The sequence below is a fragment of the Silurus meridionalis genome, chromosome 3, assembly GCF_014805685.1.
Source record: "Silurus meridionalis isolate SWU-2019-XX chromosome 3, ASM1480568v1, whole genome shotgun sequence".
Lineage (NCBI taxonomy): Eukaryota > Metazoa > Chordata > Actinopteri > Siluriformes > Siluridae > Silurus > Silurus meridionalis.
The window spans coordinates 32,814,364-32,837,579 of NC_060886.1; the positions used below are offsets into that span (position 1 = coordinate 32,814,364).

General features: G+C 41.3%; 21 non-coding genes across 21 annotated transcripts; 10 read left to right on the forward strand and 11 right to left on the reverse strand.

The window, feature by feature from the left end:
- Window positions 1–1,250: 1,250 nt before the first annotated feature.
- trnat-agu lies at window positions 1,251–1,324 on the reverse strand. The gene has a single exon. It is a non-coding gene; the product is annotated as a tRNA-Thr (tRNA).
- Window positions 1,325–4,475: 3,151 nt separating this feature from the next.
- On the reverse strand, window positions 4,476–4,548 carry trnak-uuu. The gene has a single exon. It is a non-coding gene; the product is annotated as a tRNA-Lys (tRNA).
- A 557-nt stretch (window positions 4,549–5,105) lies between these two features.
- Window positions 5,106–5,177, forward strand: trnaw-cca. Its single transcript has one exon. It is a non-coding gene; the product is annotated as a tRNA-Trp (tRNA).
- Window positions 5,178–5,734: 557 nt separating this feature from the next.
- On the reverse strand, window positions 5,735–5,807 carry trnak-uuu. The gene has a single exon. It is a non-coding gene; the product is annotated as a tRNA-Lys (tRNA).
- A 2,244-nt stretch (window positions 5,808–8,051) lies between these two features.
- trnaw-cca lies at window positions 8,052–8,123 on the forward strand. The gene has a single exon. It is a non-coding gene; the product is annotated as a tRNA-Trp (tRNA).
- Window positions 8,124–13,590: 5,467 nt separating this feature from the next.
- Window positions 13,591–13,662, forward strand: trnaw-cca. Its single transcript has one exon. It is a non-coding gene; the product is annotated as a tRNA-Trp (tRNA).
- A 552-nt stretch (window positions 13,663–14,214) lies between these two features.
- Window positions 14,215–14,288, reverse strand: trnak-uuu. Its single transcript has one exon. It is a non-coding gene; the product is annotated as a tRNA-Lys (tRNA).
- Window positions 14,289–14,843: 555 nt separating this feature from the next.
- On the forward strand, window positions 14,844–14,915 carry trnaw-cca. The gene has a single exon. It is a non-coding gene; the product is annotated as a tRNA-Trp (tRNA).
- A 552-nt stretch (window positions 14,916–15,467) lies between these two features.
- trnak-uuu lies at window positions 15,468–15,540 on the reverse strand. Its single transcript has one exon. It is a non-coding gene; the product is annotated as a tRNA-Lys (tRNA).
- Window positions 15,541–16,095: 555 nt separating this feature from the next.
- Window positions 16,096–16,167, forward strand: trnaw-cca. The gene has a single exon. It is a non-coding gene; the product is annotated as a tRNA-Trp (tRNA).
- Window positions 16,168–16,721: 554 nt separating this feature from the next.
- Window positions 16,722–16,794, reverse strand: trnak-uuu. The gene has a single exon. It is a non-coding gene; the product is annotated as a tRNA-Lys (tRNA).
- A 552-nt stretch (window positions 16,795–17,346) lies between these two features.
- Window positions 17,347–17,418, forward strand: trnaw-cca. The gene has a single exon. It is a non-coding gene; the product is annotated as a tRNA-Trp (tRNA).
- A 554-nt stretch (window positions 17,419–17,972) lies between these two features.
- On the reverse strand, window positions 17,973–18,045 carry trnak-uuu. The gene has a single exon. It is a non-coding gene; the product is annotated as a tRNA-Lys (tRNA).
- Window positions 18,046–18,601: 556 nt separating this feature from the next.
- trnaw-cca lies at window positions 18,602–18,673 on the forward strand. The gene has a single exon. It is a non-coding gene; the product is annotated as a tRNA-Trp (tRNA).
- Window positions 18,674–19,229: 556 nt separating this feature from the next.
- trnak-uuu lies at window positions 19,230–19,302 on the reverse strand. The gene has a single exon. It is a non-coding gene; the product is annotated as a tRNA-Lys (tRNA).
- Window positions 19,303–19,857: 555 nt separating this feature from the next.
- On the forward strand, window positions 19,858–19,929 carry trnaw-cca. Its single transcript has one exon. It is a non-coding gene; the product is annotated as a tRNA-Trp (tRNA).
- Window positions 19,930–20,486: 557 nt separating this feature from the next.
- Window positions 20,487–20,559, reverse strand: trnak-uuu. Its single transcript has one exon. It is a non-coding gene; the product is annotated as a tRNA-Lys (tRNA).
- A 557-nt stretch (window positions 20,560–21,116) lies between these two features.
- Window positions 21,117–21,188, forward strand: trnaw-cca. Its single transcript has one exon. It is a non-coding gene; the product is annotated as a tRNA-Trp (tRNA).
- Window positions 21,189–21,746: 558 nt separating this feature from the next.
- Window positions 21,747–21,819, reverse strand: trnak-uuu. Its single transcript has one exon. It is a non-coding gene; the product is annotated as a tRNA-Lys (tRNA).
- A 557-nt stretch (window positions 21,820–22,376) lies between these two features.
- Window positions 22,377–22,448, forward strand: trnaw-cca. The gene has a single exon. It is a non-coding gene; the product is annotated as a tRNA-Trp (tRNA).
- A 558-nt stretch (window positions 22,449–23,006) lies between these two features.
- trnak-uuu lies at window positions 23,007–23,079 on the reverse strand. The gene has a single exon. It is a non-coding gene; the product is annotated as a tRNA-Lys (tRNA).
- Window positions 23,080–23,216: the final 137 nt, after the last annotated feature.

Below are 23,216 nucleotides of genomic sequence, written 5' to 3' on the forward strand. Positions count from 1 at the left end.
GGCAGAACAACAACAAAAGCGCACTTGCCAAGATTGATGATCGAACTCACAACCTTTAGAATATGAGATTAACATGCTACCTACTTCTTTCTTTAGTGTAAAAAGATATTTGACCTGGTTTAGGCCAACTACTGTGCCAATATACTGTCCAAACTGACTCTAAGACATATCCATGTTATTACAAACCCCAGAATCTGAAATTTCATGGGAGTTAAACCATTACAAACAGTATGATCAAATGTTTGTGTAGAAATCACAGTGCAGTTGCACCCAATTTACCTGATTTTCATTGCAGTTTGTATGGCCATGGTACCACGCTTACAGCAATAACAAAGGGGAGATACAACTAACCAACATTAGGCACTAATGTCCTAAGTTATAAAATTAAACAATCTAGGTAAGCTGAATACCGACCTAGATTGTTTGCTCTTGGACCCATGCATGTTGTATTGGTTTAATATAAGAGATTTTTAAATCATATTTAGAACAATTACTATACCATTGGACTGTTCACTTTGGATTTAAGACATACCCATGTAATCAACACCTCAGAATCCACCATTGCCTGGCAGTTGAATCAACACAAGCAGTCTATAAATGGTTGTGCCGATGAGACAAAACAGTTGTGCCTATGTACCTAATCTTTGCTAATCAGAACATTAGTGTGGGCTTCGGATGTGTGAGAACAAAGTATGGAATGATTCTGTGTCAGGAATATTTGTTGGAACATACGATTAGGGTACAGCAATGTTTTGGTCAAATAGAACCATGTGGAACAAGAGGGGAATTTTTTGAAAACTGCGTCCAACAAAGCTTTTCGGGTTAGTATGAGAAGCACGGACATGTCACATGAGATATGGCTCTTTAATCTACCTGGTGTAAAAGTAAAGTTACTAGCAAGACAAGTGGAAAAGCACAGCGACTCTGGTGGAACTCAAAGCTTTATACAGCTTTACCGCTGAGTCTAGAAGTCCAATGCGGTATCCATTGCGCCACAGAGCCCCGGCACAGCAGCGGGCTGTATTTTACTATCTAGGAACTGTTAATCTCAGCGGATGGCTGGTAGTTTGTTTAAAATCACTGTTTTTTCCATTGCTAACAAATACTATCAAGCTTTTAAAAAGGTCAGAGCAAAGCCTGCAATTCAACATTCAGTGCCCCAAGAAACCATCTTATCCACTTGCAATGGTATATCTCAAGTCATAAAGAAAGAGCTGGAAGGCACTCAACCAGCAAATGACAACTGCATCAGGCACTGCTGGGATTCGAACCCAGGATCTCCTGTTTACTAGACAGGCACTTTAACCAACTAAGCCACAGCGCCTTGCTGCCCAACAGCAAATGCTCAGCCAGCTGTTGAATGGAAATTCTTCGCTCTTAGATCTAGGGGGAAAAAAGTGCATGGACATATTCATTCGAGCTAACAGCTAATAAGGCAGAAGCATGAATTAGATTTTTGTCTTAATGCTAGTCCTACCATTAATTTCAGACTTGCTAAGGTCCTCAACAGAAAATATGATCAAATACAAATATAGTTAAGATACATATTGACAAACAATAGCCATGCCATAGCAGTGAAAACGTTCTATCTAATATCTGATCATAGTCTCAACAAACCACTAAAATTCTGTTGAAATTAGCATGCAACACACAACTGTTGACAGCAATTGCTCTGAGGGTCCTACTCTTTCAGCAATAACAAAGCAGTGCTGCAACTAACAAACATTGGGCACCACTGTCCTTAGTGGTAGGAGCAATTGATCTTGATTGTTTGCTCATGGACCCATGATTGTATATAAGTTTTATATAAGAGATTTTTTCAATCTTTACAACAAGTGCTGAACCACTGGACTGTGTGCTTTGGTTGTAAGAGAAACCCCTTGTAATCAAGAACTCAGAATCTGCCAGTGCCTGCCAGTTGAATCAACACAAGCAGTATATATTGGTTCATGCCGATGAGATGAAATACTTGTAGCGGTTTTACTTGATTTTTGTTGCATTTTGTCTGCCTGTAGAACCACTAGCAGTAATGAAGATTTCAAAAGAAAACTTGCCTCGTGTGAGGATCGTATTCAGACGCGTTACCTACTGCACTAACGAGGCAACCTGCTCGAAGTCTAGGAACCACTGCTCTGAGAATGTGATACAAAAAAGGTCCCATTGGCTGTGTTTTTTTTTTGTTGTGTAAAAATATTTTTGACCTGATTTAGACCAACTGCTGTACCAATGTACTGTACAATCTGACTGTAAGGTATATCCATGTTATTACAAACCTCGGAAACTGAGATTGCTAGGGCGTTGTACAACCACAAACAGTTTGCTCATTGAGTAAAAATGCCTCTAAAGTTTTGTGTTGAAGTCACAGCGCAGTTGTACCCAATTTACCTGATTTTCATTGCAGTTTGTATGGCCATGGTACCACACTTAACAGTAATAGCAAAGCGGAGCTGCAACTAACCAACATTAGGCACCAATGTCCTAAGTTGTCTTCAGCTGACCTAGACCATTTGCTTTTGGACTCATGCATGTTGTATTGCTACAGCAATGTTTTGGTCAAATGAGTAGAACCATGTGGAACAAGAGGAGATTGTTTTGAAAACCGTGTCCAACAAAGCATTTTGGTTAGTACGAGAAGCACGGACATGTCACATGCGATATGGCTCTTCAATCTACCTGGTGTAAAATTTAAGGTACTATCAAGACAAGTTGAAAAGCCCAACGACTTTGTTGGGACTCGAACTGACAACCTTTGAATAGCTCTACAGCGGAGTCTAAAAGTCCAATGCGCTATCCATTGCACCACAGAACCCCTATGCTGTGGAGCTCTGTATTTACTATCTCAGAAGTGTTTAACTCAATGGATGGCTCGTAGTTTGTTTAAAATCACTGTTATTTTCATTGCTAACAAATACTATCAAGCTTCTAAAAGGGTCAGAGCAAAGCCTGCAATTCACCATTTAGTGCCCAAGAGAAACAATCTTATCCACTTGCAATTTTATCTCTCAAGCTACTCAGACCTCATGGCGTATAGGTAGTGTGTCTGACTCCTGATCCAAGGGTTGCTTCTTTGAATCATGGCATGGTTGCTGGACTCTTGATTTTTTTGCCTCTATTAGCAGCTGCTCTATCTTTGATTGTCCAATGTGGAGTCTTTGAATTTGTCCAAAGTGTAGTCTGTCTCATCAAATTACCGTTAGTACAATATAACCCTCCTATAACATGTTACCAAACTTTGTCAATTTGCTCTAGATGAAAAAAAGATAACTCTGCAAATAGTGACTGAGATGTATTCACAATTCAAGTTTCAGTGACACCTCAAATCATGGGCGTAAATCCAAAACATCGCACTCTCCATTATATGTATTCACTATTATATGAAAAATATATGTATGTATACCTAAAATAATTGTGTAAGTAGGAAAAAAACTGCAAAAATGCATTTAGAAACAGTTGAGTTCCCCCCTCCTCTTCCTCACAGTGGTTTGACCCACTGCCTGCTTTCCCAGTTCATCTCACCTTCTCTACACACACGAGTCAGGTGTGTGGCTGCGGCTCTAATAATGTTAAACTCCATTAACTAGGGTATTTTATTCACTTTAAATAAAGCGATTCTCTTTAATGTAGTTGATGCAGACTCATTCATAAATTAGTTGCGGCAAAAATGCTAATTAGCGATGTAATTCTCCATGAATCTGCTCTATAAGCGATTAAAATATGACTTATCTAGTGAGCGTTAGCTTGTTTACAACAGCTTGTAGCATAGTGCACTGACACTAACACACCAAAGCCGTTTCCCATGCAGTGTTTTATTTGGGACGACTTGGTATAATGTTAATTTAACATTAACGGCCACAATTAGCATATTGTTTATCTGTGCATTTACTAAATGAGCACTGTGCTACATCTGAACTGACCCCACTGTATTTTTATAATCAGTTTCTATTCTGTTCTTAAGTGTCTTCATTAATTTGTAAATAAAATGTTAAACATTTTTTTTAATTCCTTGTTTTTATTGTTGTGATTATTTTTTTATGATAGTTTTACTTTATTTACGTAAAGCACTTTGAATTACCATTGTAATTGAGGCAGTCTCTGTTCTACAATAATAATGATAGAAACAAAGTTTTTCACTGTGGGGAGACTGTGTCTTTATACTGTAAGTACAATTTGACTGTATTATTTGTGTCCCCCTTCAAAAATTGCTCATGAGAAATTTTATATGTATTGTCCCCCCCTACTCTTAAATGAAATTTACGCCCATGCCTCAAATAATGTCACAGTCAAAGTATTTGACTCCAATAGTAGTTTGAACCAATGATATTTGCATAGGAGGAACATGGAAAAGCATGTGGAAACGTCAGAGCCGGTACTCTGTGCAAGAAAAAAAATCTCAAGGCACTTCGAAATCAATGGAAGATTCAAACAAGCTTTGGACTACAACACCATCAAGAATCAGCCAACCGTTGGCTTTTAAACACGCGAACAGGGACTTGAACCCTGGACCCTCAGATTAAAAGTCTGATGCTCTACCGACTGAGCTATCCAGGCTCTGCCCATGTGCCTGCTTCGAACCTAGAACAGTTGCAAAACCTGGCCTCAATAAAATACTTGTCTCTGTGCTGGCTCAGAGGGCAAATGTCAGGAGTTTCTTGAAGCTTTTTCCAATAGTTTAATGTGCCTTTTTTGCAAGACGACCACCATGAAAGGTTATCCCCTATTTCATGTCCAACAGCAGTATTCAAGTTTGCAGGCTAGTTGAAAAATGTGACTATGTATAACTCACACAAAAAGCACCTTAAAAGCTCCTTTGCAAATTTTTGTCCATAGTCTTATACAAAGCATTTGCTTTTTGCAAACTAACTTACATTTTATCACTGACCAGATGACTGACACTGAGTTCATTATTTCACTGTATAGTGTAACAGATTGTTTCCTTTACATATAAAAGGTAACTCCTGAATCTTACTTACACCAACAATCAGGGACTTCAATGCGGAAAATGTCAGAGCCTGCAACCTGACCGTCAGACTCAATTTGTCATTACAACCGCGACGAGAAAATGCAAAGCCTTCTCTGGGCCATGAGGCGGGTCAAAGAGCCGCTCGGACCTCGTGGCGCAACGGTAGCGCGTCTGACTCCAGATCAGAAGGTTGCGTGTTCGAATCACGTCGAGGTCATGGTTGCTGGACTCTTGCTTTTTGGCCTTTATTAGCAGCTGCTCTATCTTTGATTGTCCAATGTGGAGACTTTACATATGTCCAAAGTGTAGTCTGTCTCATCAAATTAACGTTAGTACATTATAACCCTCCTATAACATGTTACCAAACTTTGTCAATTTGCTCCAGCTAAAAAAAAAGATAACTCTGCAAATAGTGACTGAGATGTATTCACAATTCAAGTTTTAGTGACACCTCAAATAATGTCACAGTCCAAGTATGGTGGAACCAATGATATTTGCATGGGAGGATCATGGAATATCTTTTGGGTTCAAACAAGGACGACTATTGTCAGAGCCATTGGTTGGTCAAAATTAACACCATAAAGGATGCTTACCACAGTGAGACTAAACCATAATTTGCTAATGTATGGGTAAGACTTGGAAAGCATGTGGAAACGTCAGAGCCCGTACTCTGTGCAAGAAAAAAATTCTCAAGGCATTTTGAAATCAATGGAAGATTCAAACAAGCTTTGGACAATCCCACCACCAAGAATCAGCCAGCCGTTGGCTTTTAAACGCCCGAACAGGGACTTGAACCCTGGACCCTCAGATTAAAAGTCTGATGCTCTACCGACTGAGCTATCCGGCTCTGCTCAGAGGATTCCCAATAATGCCCAGCCAATTCTAGAAAAAACACAAATATAATAGACACAAACCGCCAATGAAGGATCCTCAGTCTCGGATGAGTAAAAGCAAAACTTCTTTATTCCATGCAAGTTCCAATGAGCTCAATAGAAGTTGGGTACTTCACATCAAAATGAACAGCACATCAAAAATGATAGAGCACGCCAAAGTGAGGAAGTACACTGACTGTTGTTTCACGCTCATATTTATACCCTGTAGCCACCGTATCTTTTTATTTTTTATTCCTTGACCTTGAGTAATTCTTATTTTCCATTTTCTGCCTTCTCTTCCATTTCTGTCTTCTTTCCTTATCTTCCATTTTCTGCCTTCTCTTCCATTTCTGTCTTCTTTTCCTAGTTCCCCTTATCTTTGGCCTTGGCTTCTATTCTCCCAAACAACACCATATTTGGGGTTCCTGTCGCCCTTATTTCTGACCCATAACTTGTCATGTTACAAAAAAAATATGAGTGAGTATAAAGCCCTTATTTTTCTCTGAGTTCAACCATACGTTCTTCAGTCTCAAGTGTGAACAACCTTTTGCGGCCTATTTTGTCTTCCTGCATTTGCAATGGGTAAGTGTTATGCTTTATTCTTTTATAATGCTGTTTTGCTATTCTACTTTTATTTAATTGAGTTATATCATTGTTTGTATACTGTGCTTGATTATAATACTTTTAATTAATAGTTGTATGCGCCTAGGTTATATTTTAATTGTGCATTCTGAACTGAATGTTACACAGTGTGTAGAATCTTTTTCTTGCATGAGTGTTATCTTTGCTTATGCCCGTAGTCACCGTGATTTGACCCTGTCTAATATCTTATCTCTGTTGGTCTCTTTTGCTCAGCTCCACCACGCTTGCCTCCCAGAACGACTCAGTTGGGCATTCTTCACGACAAGCCAGTTTCAGCTCTCCTTACTTGCCGCTGAGCTTACTCATTTTCTTGAACATCTTTCCAGCCCAAGTGTCCCTGAGGATGCCTTCCTGCCTCCTTGCATTGTGCAGAGCACTTCTACGCGTGACAAGAGCACACAGACTTCTACTGAGCTCAACAGCCGTCACGGATGCTCCTACTTCCCTGACACGACACCACAGTTTTCTCCCTATCCTTCACACTGGTCTCCCACTTATTATTCCCCACGTCTCCTGTTGCTTTGCCAAGTCACCGTGCTCCTGTGCCTTCACCTGGCTTCGCCGCTCTTTCATGTCTCCTGCCCATGCTTCTGTGTCTTCGCCCGGCCTTGGGCCTAGCTACTCCTCCATGTCTCCTGCAGCTGCAGAAGCCCGTACGCCTTGCTATTTCAATAAAGATGCTTAATCTCCCTCAAGTTTGTTTCCTGTCCTTCTTTGCCTATTCCATACACTCATAACATTCAGTCAGATTCTATCCTACTCACACATGTAAATACCTTATTATTATTATTAATACTTGATGTAAATAAAGGTTTGATTAACATATAGATCAAATAGGTTTTGTCAGACTACTTCTATTGTATTTAATAAGTTCTATATTTAGTTAGGTTAGTTTAGTTTGATTAATATTAGTTTGATTATAACACACGCTAGATATGGTTGATTAAAATATTTTTTCTCGACAGAACCCTGGACCCTCAGATTAAAAGTCTGATGCTCTACTGACTGAGCTATCCGGGCTCTGCCCACATGCTTGCTTCGAACCTAGAACAGTTGCGACACCTGGCCTCAATAAAATACTTGTCTCTGTGCTGGCTCAGAGGGCAAATGTCAGGAGTTTCTTGAAGCTTTTTCCAATAGTTTAATGTGCCTTTTTTGCAAGACGACCACCATGAAAGGTTATCCCCTATTTCATGTCCAACAGCAGTATTCAAGTTTGCAGGCTAGTTGAAAAATGTGACTATGTATAACTCACACAAAAAGCACCTTAAAAGCTCCATTGCAAATTTTTGTCCATAGTCTTATACAAAGCATTTGCTTTTTGCAAACTAACTTACATTTTATCACTGACCAGATGACTGACACTGAGTTCATTATTTCACTGTATAGTGTAACAGATTGTTTCCTTTACATATAAAGGTAACTCCTGAATCTTACTTACACCAACAATCAGGGACTTCCAATGCGGAAAATGTCAGAGCCTGCAACCTGACCGTCAGACTCAATTTGTCATTACAACCGCGACGAGAAAATGCAAAGCCTTCTCTGGGCCATGAGGCGGGTCAAAAGAGCCGCCGGACCTCGTGGCGCAACGGTAGCGCGTCTGACTCCAGATCAGAAGGTTGCGTGTTCGAATCACGCCGAGGTCATGGTTGCTGGACTCTTCCTTTTTGGCCTTTATTAGCAGCTGCTCTATCTTTGATTGTCCAATGTGGAGACTTTACATATGTCCAAAGTGTAGTCTGTCTCATCAAATTAACGTTAGTACATTATAACCCTCCTATATCATGTTACCAAACTTTGTCAATTTGCTCCAGCTAAAACAAAAGATAACTCTGCAAATAGTGACTGAGATGTATTCATGTAACCCACTCGAAAATAGCCTATTAACAGGATTTTGTTATTCTAATTTAATCTCTGATCTCTTGATTGCTTTTAGTTATGTTTTCCCTACACACCGTAATTGTCCAATAGGTGGCAGCAGTGGCGCTGCACAGGTAAAAAACTGCTACACTGATTTTCGTGAAGAAGAAGGCGACTGAAAGCATGGACTTGCTCTCGGAAATAACCAGAAAATAATTCGGTTTCCATGGACAACACGTCCATCATTACCCAGGTAGCAAATCCAAAGGAGGAGGAAATAATTTCTTCGAGCCAAGAAAAAGGATTAGAGAGAGAGAGAGAGTTCCATTGGACAAATTCACCATCGGACACGTGAGGCAGAAGAGCAGAGGGTGTGAAGGATCATTTGGCCTGCAACACGAACTGCTTCTACTTACCAATTCTTCATTGCATCGCATAGATAAGCGCGAGATCCCACCACACTAAAAAAAAAACATACTACCCGGGTAGATGGATTTTGGTTTATTATTTTGAAGTTATTTCATCAGAGCTCTGAGGTCATTTTGTTTTTATATTTTCTCAATTTGTGTACAAAGATTTAAGAAAAAGAGGAATATTGATTTCACAACAAAGAAAACATAAACAAGGTTATACTGGTTGATATTTGATGTTCAATAAATGCCGGCTATATGTTCTGAGTAAACTATTCTGGTACTTTTCATTTGTCTACTCCTCTTGTGAAAAGTTCCTTAGAAAGGCAGCACTTTACTCTACATTATAATAAGTGCCCCTTACATAATTTGGCGAGCCAGCAGCCAGGAGGAGAAATTACATTAAATTAGTATTTGTTTACATTGCCGGTTAAACCTGATTATTGACCCACTGTAATATCTATTTTTTATTGTTAACATTTTTTTCAGTTTGCTTTTGTAAAATTGTGTCAAATTCAATGCAGTCATGGATACTGAACAAGAGTATGGTGTGAATTTGAAAATGGCTGTGTACGTTGAGGGTATTACAACAACTGATACTGATGAACAGATAACTGAATCCTGTTTAGCTTTTGGGCCTGTGAACAAAGTTCTTAGGGTAAGGCAGACAGGACAAGAGAATGGAGTTAAAGCTCTAGTTGAGTTTGAGTCTGAGCAATCAGTCATAGTCCTAACTCCCAAACTCCCACAATATCTACCTAGTGTTAGAGATCCTAACATTATGTGGCGTATAGATAGGGCTTATAAAGCAGCTCCTACTCCTGAGAAATCCCTACCCACAGTGCGAGCAGAGCTCCTGGACTTAAGTAACAGTTCAAACTCTGATAGTGAGGCAGATTCTGATGACAGTGGGACCCCTTTAGTCCGTAAAGCACACACTAAATTTTACCCAACCCAACATGCTTCCCCTACATTCACCACTAGAACAAGGAAACAGACAACACAGTCAGCTCAAATCAACCAAAGAGCCTCAGACAATGACATAATCAATCCACCAGACGTTCAGAGGATCATTGTAGAGCATGTTATTAAAAATGACAACTCAAATGCCTCAAGCCAGGGATCTAAGCGACTTCGTCCTTTTTCAGGCAAACTCCCTAGACCTACAAATGAAGCTGATTTTCAGACATGGTCTCTCCATGTGGAGCTTATGATTCAGGATAAAACCCCTGTTGACATGCAGCGACGTAAAATCCTAGAAAGCCTGCTTCCACCAGCCTCTGAATTAATTAGGCAGCTAGGCCCAGATGCAGCTCCTCGTGATTATGTGAAGCTCCTCGACTCAGCATATGGGTTAGTTGAAGATGGGGAAGAAATCTTCGCAAGGTTCCTTAACACTCATCAAAACACAGGAGAGAAAGCCTCAGAATACCTGCAGCGGTTACAGGTGCTGATCACTACAGCTATGAAGAGGGTGGCATTGTGAAAGCAGACGCCAATAAACAGCTGTTGCGACAGTTTCGGCGTGGATGTTGGGACCAGTCCCTTATTCTGGCACTGCAATTAGGGCTTAAAACAGAAAACCCGCCTGATTTCTCTGATTTCCTGCTACAAGTTAGAACAGAGGAAGACAGGAGAACTACAAAGCAAGATCGCATGCAACGCCATTTAGGGAGCACAAAGCCCAAATCCTCTATGAATATGCAATTTGTGCATGAACCGCCTTTCTCTGATGATGCAAGTGCAAATGTCCTCCAGACATACATCACAGAAACTGAAGCTTTACGGAAACAAGTCTCTGAACTAAAAATGCAACTTACCAAAAAGAAAGATCTAAGGAGGCAAAAGCATGTTAGCAAAATCCAGAATTCAGCTCAAGAAACCCCCTCAGTTAGGGTAGCTGAAATTCAAGCCCATCAAACAGCGTCAAAACCCAGGCCAAAGGCTTGGTTCTGTTTCAAATGTGGCAATGATGGCCATTTAGCAAGACAGTGTGAAAATCCCCCAAATAAGCTGTTGGTTGATCAGAAATATAAAGAACTCAAAGCAAGACAAAATGAATGGGAAACTAAATATGACCATTTAAACTGGACAGGGTCGCAGTGGAGGGACTAACTGCACCCGGAAATAAAATGAAATGTCCCACACAAAACGAAGGCACGAAAATAGTTGTCTGTGAAGCACATTCCTCAACTCGGTCATTAGATGGCGCTCTCCCAAGAGGGTTGATAGGGCCAAAATGTACATCAACTGTTGTAGTTGAAGGAGTTCAGTGTGATAGCCTTCTAGATTCAGGTTCCCAGGTTAGCACAATTTCAAAGTCCTTCCATGACCGTTACCTTTCACAGCAGCCCATTTTCCCCATCCAAGACCTATTAGACATAGAAGGTGCTGGTGGTCAGGAAGTACCCTATCTAGGTTACATCCAAGTCAACATAAACTTTCCAGAGCACATCATGGGAAAACCTGTAAAGATTCTTACCTTAGCACTTGTCGTGCCTGACCACAGAACAAACATGGACGTCCCCTTGTTGATAGGCACCAACACACTGGACCCACTGTATGAAAAGTGTGCACCTACTCAAGATGACTGCGTAAAATATGGAACTAACGGTGGTCAATGTTCCCCACTTGTGAAACATTTATATCAAAGATTCAAAATAAATCAACAAAATGGTAGAATTGGGACTGTGAAGCTACAGAGCAAAAAGAGTGTCATCATTCCTGCAGGTGAAAGAGTGGCTTTAACTGGATGCGCCAAGCATGTCCCAGTAGCTACCAATACTCCCTTATAGTAGAGCCCCCAATCCAACCTACCTGCTGGTCTCTTGTTCTGTAGCTACGTCATGACAAGCCCGCCATTTCCATCCTTCAAGATGCCTGTTTTGGTGAAAAATGAGACCGCACATGACATTAAAATATCAGCAGGTCATAGCATTGCTGAGTTATCTTTTCCTAAATCTGTGTCATCCTTACCAGGTCATGATGACAGAGTCACATTGAGTGAACCATCCCACCTGACTCCATTCTTCACGACGTGCAACTCCATGCATGTGTCTAATTCAGGTGAACTCACCTTTGACTTTGCAGACTCTCCCTTGTCTGAGGAGTGGAAGGAGAGAATCACCAGGAAGTTGAATTCAATGTCAGACGTTTTTGCACTCAACGACCTTGATTTCGGTCATACCACTGAAATCAAACACAGGATACGCTTGTCAGATCCATCTCCATTTAAACAGAGGCCCAGACCAATTCACCCATCTGATTATGAGGCTGTCAGACGTCATTTAAGAGAGCTTCAAGATGCTAACATCATACGTGAGTCAGAAAGCCCCTTCGCTTCGCCAATTGTTGTGGTGAAGAAAAAGAACGGTGATATTAGGCTATGCATCGATTACCGAAAACTGAATAGACAAACCATCAAGGACGCATGCTTTACCCAACATAGAAGAAGCCTTCTCAGCCTTGAATGGGTCCAAGTGGTTCTCTATTATGGATCTCAAGTCTGGCTACTATCAAGTAGAAATGGAGGAGGGGGACAAGTGCAAAACAGCTTTTGTGACACCTATGGGGTTCTGGGAGTTTAACAGGATGCCACAGGGAGTTACAAATGCCCCCAGTACTTTTCAGAGAGTAATGGAAAGGTGTATGGGTGGAATGAACTTGAGAGAAGTCTTAGTCTTTCTTGATGACGTTATTGTTTTCTCTGCTACACTTGAGGAACATGAAGATCGATTACTCAGAGTTCTCCAGAGGTTGAAGGAATTTGGCTTAAAGCTTTCACCTGAGAAATGTCAATTTTTCAGAACATCTGTTAAATACCTCGGTCATGTTGTGTCTGCTACTGGGGTAGAGACCGACCCAGCCAAGATAGCTGCTCTGACGACGTGGCCTAGGCCTAATAACATCAAAGAGCTGAAGTCTTTCCTTGGATTTGCCGGCTATTATAGGAGGTTCATAAAGGACTATTCCAAAATTGCAAGGCCTCTGAATGACTTAACAGCTGGTTACCTGCCACCAAAAAGGAAGTCAGCCTCCTCACATAGCAGCTCAACACGTCCCTCAAGTGTAGATTTCAGAAGACCGTTTAATGAGAAATGGACATCAGCCTGTGAAGATGCATTCAAGACTCTCATTCAAAAGCTCACAACAGCTCCGATTCTTGGGTTTGCCGACCCGAAGAAGCCTTACGTCGTACATACAGATGCAAGCACTCATGGTCTTGGTGCGGCCTTATATCAAGAGCAGGATGGCAAATTGAGAGTGATAGCCTATGCGAGCAGGGGACTCAACCGCTGTGAACGAAGATACCCTGCACACAAACTTGAATATCTCTCTTTAAAGTGGGCTGTCACAGAGAAATTTTTTGATTATCTCTACGGAGCGAAATTCACTGTTGTGACAGACAACAACCCACTAATATATGTACTGACGACTGCCAAGCTTGATGCTGCAGGCCACCGCTGGCTGGCTGCCCTTTCCAGCTTTGACTTTAACATTCAGTATGACTATGTATAACTCACACAAAAGCACCTTAAAAGCTCCATTGCAAATTTTTGTCCATAGTCTTATGCAAAGCATTTGCTTTTTGCAAACTAACTTACATTTTATCACTGACCAGATGACTGACACTGAGTTCATTATTTCACTGTATAGTGTAACAGATTGTTTCCTTTACATATAAAGGTAACTCCTGAATCTTACTTACACCAACAATCAGGGACTTCAATGCGGAAAATGTCAGAGCCTGCAACCTGACCGTCAGACTCAATTTGTCATTACAACCGCGACGAGAAAATGCAAAGCCTTCTCTGGGCCATGAGGCGGGTCAAAGAGCCGCTCGGACCTCGTGGCGCAACGGTAGCGCGTCTGACTCCAGATCAGAAGGTTGCGTGTTCGAATCACGTCGAGGTCATGGTTGCTGGACTCTTGCTTTTTGGCCTTTATTAGCAGCTGCTCTATCTTTGATTGTCCAATGTGGAGACTTTACATATGTCCAAAGTGTAGTCTGTCTCATCAAATTACGTTAGTACATTATAACCCTCCTATAACATTTTACCAAACTTTGTCAATTTGCTCCAGCTAAAAAAAAAGATAACTCTGCAAATAGTGACTGAGATGTATTCACAATTCAAGTTTTAGTGACACCTCAAATAATGTCACAGTCCAAGTATGGTGGAACCAATGATATTTGCATGGGAGGATCATGGGAATATCTTTTGGGTTCAAACAAGGACGACTATTGTCAGAGCCATTGGTTGGTCAAAATTAACACCATAAAGGATGCTTACCACAGTGAGACTAAACCATAATTTGCTAATGTATGGGTAAGACTTGGAAAGCATGTGGAAACGTCAGAGCCGTACTCTGTGCAAGAAAAAATTCTCAAGGCATTTTGAAATCAAGGAAGATTCAAACAAGCTTTGGACAATCCCACCACCAAGAATCAGCCAGCCGTTGGCTTTTAAACGCCGAACAGGGACTTGAACCCTGGACCCTCAGATTAAAAGTCTGATGCTCTACCGACTGAGCTATCCGGGCTCTGCCCACATGCTTGCTTCGAACCTAGAACAGTTCGACACCTGGCCTCAATAAAATACTTGTCTCTGTGCTGGCTCAGAGGGCAAATGTCAGGAGTTTCTTGAAGCTTTTTCCAATAGTTTAATGTGCCTTTTTTGCAAGACGACCACCATGAAAGGTTATCCCCTATTTCATGTCCAACAGCAGTATTCAAGTTTGCAGGCTAGTTGAAAAATGTGACTATGTATAACTCACACAAAAAGCACCTTAAAAGCTCCATTGCAAATTTTTGTCCATAGTCTTATGCAAAGCATTTGCTTTTTGCAAACTAACTTACATTTTATCACTGACCAGATGACTGACACTGAGTTCATTATTTCACTGTATAGTGTAACAGATTGTTTCCTTTACATATAAAGGTAACTCCTGAATCTTACTTACACCAACAATCAGGGACTTCAATGCGGAAAATGTCAGAGCCTGCAACCTGACCGTCAGACTCAATTTGTCATTACAACCGCGACGAGAAAATGCAAAGCCTTCTCTGGGCCATGAGGCGGGTCAAAGAGCCGCTCGGACCTCGTGGCGCAACGGTAGCGCGTCTGACTCCAGATCAGAAGGTTGCGTGTTCGAATCACGTCGAGGTCATGGTTGCTGGACTCTTGCTTTTTGGCCTTTATTAGCAGCTGCTCTATCTTTGATTGTCCAATGTGGAGACTTTACATATGTCCAAAGTGTAGTCTGTCTCATCAAATTACGTTAGTACATTATAACCCTCCTATAACATTTTACCAAACTTTGTCAATTTGCTCCAGCTAAAAAAAAAGATAACTCTGCAAATAGTGACTGAGATGTATTCACAATTCAAGTTTTAGTGACACCTCAAATAATGTCACAGTCAAGTATGGTGGAACCAATGATATTTGCATGGGAGGATCATGGGAATATCTTTTGGGTTCAAACAAGGACGACTATTGTCAGAGCCATTGGTTGGTCAAAATTAACACCATAAAGGATGCTTACCACAGTGAGACTAAACCATAATTTGCTAATGTATGGGTAAGACTTGGAAAGCATGTGGAAACGTCAGAGCCGTACTCTGTGCAAGAAAAAATTCTCAAGGCATTTTGAAATCAAGGAAGATTCAAACAAGCTTTGGACAATCCCACCACCAAGAATCAGCCAGCCGTTGGCTTTTAAACGCCGAACAGGGACTTGAACCCTGGACCCTCAGATTAAAAGTCTGATGCTCTACCGACTGAGCTATCCGGCTCTGCCCACATGCTTGCTTGAACCTAGAACAGTTGCGACACCTGGCCTCAATAAAATACTTGTCTCTGTGCTGGCTCAGAGGGCAAATGTCAGGAGTTTCTTGAAGCTTTTTCCAATAGTTTAATGTGCCTTTTTTGCAAGACGACCACCATGAAAGGTTATCCCCTATTTCATGTCCAACAGCAGTATTCAAGTTTGCAGGCTAGTTGAAAAATGTGACTATGTATAACTCACACAAAAAGCACCTTAAAAGCTCCATTGCAAATTTTTGTCCATAGTCTTATGCAAAGCATTTGCTTTTGCAAACTAACACATTTTATCACTGACCAGATGACTGACACTGAGTTCATTATTTCACTGTATAGTGTAACAGATTGTTTCCTTTACATATAAAAGGTAACTCCTGAATCTTACTTACACCAACAATCAGGGACTTCCAATGCGGAAAATGTCAGAGCCTGCAACCTGACCGTCAGACTCAATTTGTCATTACAACCGCGACGAGAAAAATGCAAAGCCTTCTCTGGGCCATGAGGCGGGTCAAAAGAGCCGCTCGGACCTCGTGGCGCAACGGTAGCGCGTCTGACTCCAGATCAGAAGGTTGCGTGTTCGAATCACGCCGAGGTCATGGTTGCTGGACTCTTGCTTTTTGGCCTTTATTAGCAGCTGCTCTATCTTTGATTGTCCAATGTGGAGACTTTACATATGTCCAAAGTGTAGTCTGTCTCATCAAATTAACGTTAGTACATTATAACCCTCCTATAACATTTTACCAAACTTTGTCAATTTGCTCCAGCTAAAAAAAAAGATAACTCTGCAAATAGTGACTGAGATGTATTCACAATTCAAGTTTTAGTGACACCTCAAATAATGTCACAGTCCAAGTATGGTGGAACCAATGATATTTGCATGGGAGGATCATGGGAATATCTTTTGGGTTCAAACAAGGACGACTATTGTCAGAGCCATTGGTTGGTCAAAATTAACACCATAAAGGATGCTTACCACAGTGAGACTAAACCATAATTTGCTAATGTATGGGTAAGACTTGGAAAGCATGTGGAAACGTCAGAGCCGTACTCTGTGCAAGAAAAAATTCTCAAGGCATTTTGAAATCAAGGAAGATTCAAACAAGCTTTGGACAATCCCACCACCAAGAATCAGCCAGCCGTTGGTTTTAAACGCCCGAACAGGGACTTGAACCCTGGACCCTCAGATTAAAAGTCTGATGCTCTACCGACTGAGCTATCCGGCTCTGCCCACATGCTTGCTTCAACCTAGAACAGTTCGACACCTGGCCTCAATAAAATACTTGTCTCTGTGCTGGCTCAGAGGGCAAATCTCAGGAGTTTCTTGAAGCTTTTTCCAATAGTTTAATGTGCCTTTTTTGCAAGACGACCACCATGAAAGGTTATCCCCTATTTCATGTCCAACAGCAGTATTCAAGTTTGCAGGCTAGTTGAAAAATGTGACTATGTATAACTCACACAAAAAGCACCTTAAAAGCTCCATTGCAAATTTTTGTCCATAGTCTTATGCAAAGCATTTGCTTTTGCAAACTAACACATTTTATCACTGACCAGATGACTGACACTGAGTTCATTATTTCACTGTATAGTGTAACAGATTGTTTCCTTTACATATAAAGGTAACTCCTGAATCTTACTTACACCAACAATCAGGGACTTCAATGCGGAAAATGTCAGAGCCTGCAACCTGACCGTCAGACTCAATTTGTCATTACAACCGCGACGAGAAAAATGCAAAGCCTTCTCTGGGCCATGAGGCGGGTCAAAAGAGCCGCTCGGACCTCGTGGCGCAACGGTAGCGCGTCTGACTCCAGATCAGAAGGTTGCGTGTTCGAATCACGTCGAGGTCATGGTTGCTGGACTCTTGCTTTTTGGCCTTTATTAGCAGCTGCTCTATCTTTGATTGTCCAATGTGGAGACTTTACATATGTCCAAAGTGTAGTCTGTCTCATCAAATTAACGTTAGTACATTATAACCCTCCTATAACATGTTACCAAACTTTGTCAATTTGCTCCAGCTAAAAAAAAAGATAACTCTGCAAATAGTGACTGAGATGTATTCACAATTCAAGTTTTAGTGACACCTCAAATAATGTCACAGTCCAAGTATGGTGGAACCAATGATATTTGCATGGGAGGATCATGGGAATATCTTTTGGGTTCAAACAAGGACGACTATTGTCAGAGCCATTGGTTGGTCAAAATTAACACCATAAAGGATGCTTACCACAGTGAGACTAAACCATAATTTGCTAATGTATGGGTAAGACTTGGAAAGCATGTGGAAACGTCAGAGCCGTACTCTGTGCAAGAAAAAATTCTCAAGGCATTTTGAAATCAAGGAAGATTCAAACAAGCTTTGGACAATCCCACCACCAAGAATCAGCCAGCCGTTGGCTTTTAAACGCCGAACAGGGACTTGAACCCTGGACCCTCAGATTAAAAGTCTGATGCTCTACCGACTGAGCTATCCGGCTCTGCCCACATGCTTGCTTGAACCTAGAACAGTTCGACACCTGGCCTCAATAAAATACTTGTCTCTGTGCTGGCTCAGAGGGCAAATCTCAGGAGTTTCTTGAAGCTTTTTCCAATAGTTTAATGTGCCTTTTTTGCAAGACGACCACCATGAAAGGTTATCCCCTATTTCATGTCCAACAGCAGTATTCAAGTTTGCAGGCTAGTTGAAAAATGTGACTATGTATAACTCACACAAAAGCACCTTAAAAGCTCCATTGCAAATTTTTGTCCATAGTCTTATACAAAGCATTTGCTTTTTGCAAACTAACTTACATTTTATCACTGACCAGATGACTGACACTGAGTTCATTATTTCACTGTATAGTGTAACAGATTGTTTCCTTTACATATAAAAGGTAACTCCTGAATCTTACTTACACCAACAATCAGGGACTTCCAATGCGGAAAATGTCAGAGCCTGCAACCTGACCGTCAGACTCAATTTGTCATTACAACCGCGACGAGAAAAATGCAAAGCCTTCTCTGGGCCATGAGGCGGGTCAAAAGAGCCGCTCGGACCTCGTGGCGCAACGGTAGCGCGTCTGACTCCAGATCAGAAGGTTGCGTGTTCGAATCACGTCGAGGTCATGGTTGCTGGACTCTTGCTTTTTGGCCTTTATTAGCAGCTGCTCTATCTTTGATTGTCCAATGTGGAGACTTTAAATATGTCCAAAGTGTAGTCTGTCTCATCAAATTAACGTTAGTACATTATAACCCTCCTATAACATGTTACCAAACTTTGTCAATTTGCTCCAGCTAAAAAAAAAGATAACTCTGCAAATAGTGACTGAGATGTATTCACAATTCAAGTTTTAGTGACACCTCAAATAATGTCACAGTCCAAGTATGGTGGAACCAATGATATTTGCATGGGAGGATCATGGGAATATCTTTTGGGTTCAAACAAGGACGACTATTGTCAGAGCCATTGGTTGGTCAAAATTAACACCATAAAGGATGCTTACCACAGTGAGACTAAACCATAATTTGCTAATGTATGGGTAAGACTTGGAAAGCATGTGGAAACGTCAGAGCCCGTACTCTGTGCAAGAAAAAAATTCTCAAGGCATTTTGAAATCAAGGAAGATTCAAACAAGCTTTGGACAATCCCACCACCAGAATCAGCCAGCCGTTGGCTTTTAAACGCCCGAACAGGGACTTGAACCCTGGACCCTCAGATTAAAAGTCTGATGCTCTACCGACTGAGCTATCCGGGCTCTGCCCACATGCTTGCTTGAACCTAGAACAGTTCGACACCTGGCCTCAATAAAATACTTGTCTCTGTGCTGGCTCAGAGGGCAAATGTCAGGAGTTTCTTGAAGCTTTTTCCAATAGTTTAATGTGCCTTTTTTGCAAGACGACCACCATGAAAGGTTATCCCCTATTTCATGTCCAACAGCAGTATTCAAGTTTGCAGGCTAGTTGAAAAATGTGACTATGTATAACTCACACAAAAGCACCTTAAAAGCTCCATTGCAAATTTTTGTCCATAGTCTTATACAAAGCATTTGCTTTTTGCAAACTAACTTACATTTTATCACTGACCAGATGACTGACACTGAGTTCATTATTTCACTGTATAGTGTAACAGATTGTTTCCTTTACATATAAAGGTAACTCCTGAATCTTACTTACACCAACAATCAGGGACTTCCAATGCGGAAAATGTCAGAGCCTGCAACCTGACCGTCAGACTCAATTTGTCATTACAACCGCGACGAGAAAAATGCAAAGCCTTCTCTGGGCCATGAGGCGGGTCAAAGAGCCGCTCGGACCTCGTGGCGCAACGGTAGCGCGTCTGACTCCAGATCAGAAGGTTGCGTGTTCGAATCACGTCGAGGTCATGGTTGCTGGACTCTTGCTTTTTGGCCTTTATTAGCAGCTGCTCTATCTTTGATTGTCCAATGTGGAGACTTTACATATGTCCAAAGTGTAGTCTGTCTCATCAAATTAACGTTAGTACATTATAACCCTCCTATAACATTTTACCAAACTTTGTCAATTTGCTCCAGCTAAAAAAAAAGATAACTCTGCAAATAGTGACTGAGATGTATTCACAATTCAAGTTTTAGTGACACCTCAAATAATGTCACAGTCCAAGTATGGTGGAACCAATGATATTTGCATGGGAGGATCATGGGAATATCTTTTGGGTTCAAACAAGGACGACTATTGTCAGAGCCATTGGTTGGTCAAAATTAACACCATAAAGGATGCTTACCACAGTGAGACTAAACCATAATTTGCTAATGTATGGGTAAGACTTGGAAAGCATGTGGAAACGTCAGAGCCGTACTCTGTGCAAGAAAAAAATTCTCAAGGCATTTTGAAATCAAAGGAAGATTCAAACAAGCTTTGGACAATCCCACCACCAAGAATCAGCCAGCCGTTGGCTTTTAAACGCCCGAACAGGGACTTGAACCCTGGACCCTCAGATTAAAAGTCTGATGCTCTACCGACTGAGCTATCCGGGCTCTGCCCACATGCTTGCTTCGAACCTAGAACAGTTGCGACACCTGGCCTCAATAAAATACTTGTCTCTGTGCTGGCTCAGAGGGCAAATCTCAGGAGTTTCTTGAAGCTTTTTCCAATAGTTTAATGTGCCTTTTTTGCAAGACGACCACCATGAAAGGTTATCCCCTATTTCATGTCCAACAGCAGTATTCAAGTTTGCAGGCTAGTTGAAAAATGTGACTATGTATAACTCACACAAAAGCACCTTAAAAGCTCCATTGCAAATTTTTGTCCATAGTCTTATACAAAGCATTTGCTTTTTGCAAACTAACTTACATTTTATCACTGACCAGATGACTGACACTGAGTTCATTATTTCACTGTATAGTGTAACAGATTGTTTCCTTTACATATAAAGGTAACTCCTGAATCTTACTTACACCAACAATCAGGGACTTCCAATGCGGAAAATGTCAGAGCCTGCAACCTGACCGTCAGACTCAATTTGTCATTACAACCGCGACGAGAAAAATGCAAAGCCTTCTCTGGGCCATGAGGCGGGTCAAAAGAGCCGCCGGACCTCGTGGCGCAACGGTAGCGCGTCTGACTCCAGATCAGAAGGTTGCGTGTTCGAATCACGTCGAGGTCATGGTTGCTGGACTCTTGCTTTTTGGCCTTTATTAGCAGCTGCTCTATCTTTGATTGTCCAATGTGGAGACTTTACATATGTCCAAAGTGTAGTCTGTCTCATCAAATTAACGTTAGTACATTATAACCCTCCTATAACATTTTACCAAACTTTGTCAATTTGCTCCAGCTAAAAAAAAAGATAACTCTGCAAATAGTGACTGAGATGTATTCACAATTCAAGTTTTAGTGACACCTCAAATAATGTCACAGTCCAAGTATGGTGGAACCAATGATATTTGCATGGGAGGATCATGGGAATATCTTTTGGGTTCAAACAAGGACGACTATTGTCAGAGCCATTGGTTGGTCAAAATTAACACCATAAAGGATGCTTACCACAGTGAGACTAAACCATAATTTGCTAATGTATGGGTAAGACTTGGAAAGCATGTGGAAACGTCAGAGCCCGTACTCTGTGCAAGAAAAAAATTCTCAAGGCATTTTGAAATCAAAGGAAGATTCAAACAAGCTTTGGACAATCCCACCACCAAGAATCAGCCAGCCGTTGGCTTTTAAACGCCCGAACAGGGACTTGAACCCTGGACCCTCAGATTAAAAGTCTGATGCTCTACCGACTGAGCTATCCGGGCTCTGCCCACATGCTTGCTTCGAACCTAGAACAGTTGCGACACCTGGCCTCAATAAAATACTTGTCTCTGTGCTGGCTCAGAGGGCAAATCTCAGGAGTTTCTTGAAGCTTTTTCCAATAGTTTAATGTGCCTTTTTTGCAAGACGACCACCATGAAAGGTTATCCCCTATTTCATGTCCAACAGCAGTATTCAAGTTTGCAGGCTAGTTGAAAAATGTGACTATGTATAACTCACACAAAAAGCACCTTAAAAGCTCCATTGCAAATTTTTGTCCATAGTCTTATGCAAAGCATTTGCTTTTTGCAAACTAACTTACATTTTATCACTGACCAGATGACTGACACTGAGTTCATTATTTCACTGTATAGTGTAACAGATTGTTTCCTTTACATATAAAGGTAACTCCTGAATCTTACTTACACCAACAATCAGGGACTTCAATGCGGAAAATGTCAGAGCCTGCAACCTGACCGTCAGACTCAATTTGTCATTACAACGCGACGAGAAAAATGCAAAGCCTTCTCTGGGCCATGAGGCGGGTCAAAAGAGCCGCTCGGACCTCGTGGCGCAACGGTAGCGCGTCTGACTCCAGATCAGAAGGTTGCGTGTTCGAATCACGTCGAGGTCATGGTTGCTGGACTCTTGCTTTTTGGCCTTTATTAGCAGCTGCTCTATCTTTGATTGTCCAATGTGGAGACTTTACATATGTCCAAAGTGTAGTCTGTCTCATCAAATTAACGTTAGTACATTATAACCCTCCTATAACATTTTACCAAACTTTGTCAATTTGCTCCAGCTAAAAAAAAAGATAACTCTGCAAATAGTGACTGAGATGTATTCACAATTCAAGTTTTAGTGACACCTCAAATAATGTCACAGTCCAAGTATGGTGGAACCAATGATATTTGCATGGGAGGATCATGGGAATATCTTTTGGGTTCAAACAAGGACGACTATTGTCAGAGCCATTGGTTGGTCAAAATTAACACCATAAAGGATGCTTACCACAGTGAGACTAAACCATAATTTGCTAATGTATGGGTAAGACTTGGAAAGCATGTGGAAACGTCAGAGCCCGTACTCTGTGCAAGAAAAAAATTCTCAAGGCATTTTGAAATCAAAGGAAGATTCAAACAAGCTTTGGACAATCCCACCACCAAGAATCAGCCAGCCGTTGGCTTTTAAACGCCCGAACAGGGACTTGAACCCTGGACCCTCAGATTAAAAGTCTGATGCTCTACCGACTGAGCTATCCGGCTCTGCCCACATGCTTGCTTCAACCTAGAACAGTTGCGACACCTGGCCTCAATAAAATACTTGTCTCTGTGCTGGCTCAGAGGGCAAATCTCAGGAGTTTCTTGAAGCTTTTTCCAATAGTTTAATGTGCCTTTTTTGC